The following is a 1,421-nucleotide window of genomic DNA, read 5'->3' on the forward strand; positions in this document are numbered from 1 at the left end:
AGTTCGTCCACCATTATTAAAGCCTTGTTGAGGCTTTTGTTGATCCTTCCATGAGAAATTTGGATGATTTTTTCATGATAAATTTTAGGTGTTTTCATAAGGTTCACCTAAGTAATTTACCTCTGCTATTGCAGGGTTATCAGGATCATAAGCTTCTTCTTCAGAAGATGCCTCTTTAGTACTGTTGGATGCATTTTTCCATCCATTCAGACTTTGGAAAATCATGTTGACTTGTTGAGTCAACATTTTATTTTGAGCCAATATAGCATTCAGAGCATCAATCTCAAGAATTCCCTTCCTCTGAGGCGTCCCATTATTCACGGAATTCCTCTCAAAAGTGTACATGCACTAGTTATTTGCAACCATGTCAATAAGTTCTTGAGCTTCTGCAGACGTTTTCTTTAGGTGAATAGATCTACCTGCAGAATGGTCCAATGACATCTTAGAGAACTCAGATAGACCATTATAGAATATATCTATCATGGTCCATTCTGAAAACATGTCAGAAGGACATCTTTTGGTCATCTGTTTGTATCTTTCCCAAGCTTCATAGAGGGATTCAGCATCTTTTTGTTTGAAGGTATGAACATCCACTCTAAGCTTGCTCAGCTATTGAAGAGGAAAGAATTTAGCCAAGAAGGCCGTGACCAGCTTATCCCAGGAGTCCAGGCTATCTTTAGGTTGAGAGTCCAACCATGCTCTAGCTCTGTCTCTTACAACAAGAGGGAAAAGCATGAGCCTGTAGACTTCAGGATCTACTCCATTAGTCTTAACAGTCTCACAGATCTGCAAGAACTCAGTTAAGAACTGGTAGGGATCTTCTGATGGAAGTCCATAAAACTTGCAGTTTTGTTGCATTAGAGCAACTAATTGAGGTTTTAGGTATAAATTGTTTACTCCAATGGCAGGAATTGAGATGCTTCTTCCATCAAACTTGGAAGTAGGTGCAGTATAATAACCAAGCATCCTTCTTGCATTATTGTTGTTGGGTTCGGCTGCATCTCCTTTTCTTGTTCAAAAATTTCAGCAAGGTTGTCTCTGGATTGTTGTAATTTAGGTTCTCTTAGTTTCCTCTTCAGAGTCCTTTCAGGTTCTGGATCAGCTTCAACAAGAATGTTTTTTCCTTGTTTCTGCTCATATGAAACAGAAGAGAACAGAAAAAGAAGAAGAATCCTCTATGTCACAGTAAAGGGGTTCCTTATTGTTAGTAGAAGAAGAAAAGGGAATAAAGAAAGGAGAATCCAAACACAAAGGTGAGGATAGGGGCATTGATTTGAGATGAAGAGAAGTGTTAGTAAATGAATGAATAAATAAGATGAGAGAGGGAAAAATTTTCGAAAATAAATTTTGAAAAGGAGTTAAATGATTTTCGAAAATAAAGATAAGAAATAAAATTAAAATTAAAATTTAAAATAATTAAT

The 1,421-nt window shown here is 36.7% G+C and overlaps 1 non-coding gene across 1 annotated transcript; it reads left to right on the forward strand.

Moving 5' to 3' along the window:
* The first annotated feature begins 499 nt into the window (after nucleotides 1-499).
* On the forward strand, nucleotides 500-603 carry LOC127742353 (small nucleolar RNA R71). Its single transcript, XR_008003542.1, has one exon. It is a non-coding gene; the product is annotated as a small nucleolar RNA R71 (small nucleolar RNA).
* The last annotated feature ends 818 nt before the right edge of the window (nucleotides 604-1,421 follow it).

Source organism: Arachis duranensis, chromosome 9 (genome assembly GCF_000817695.3).
Source record: "Arachis duranensis cultivar V14167 chromosome 9, aradu.V14167.gnm2.J7QH, whole genome shotgun sequence".
Taxonomy (NCBI): Eukaryota; Viridiplantae; Streptophyta; class Magnoliopsida; order Fabales; family Fabaceae; genus Arachis; species Arachis duranensis.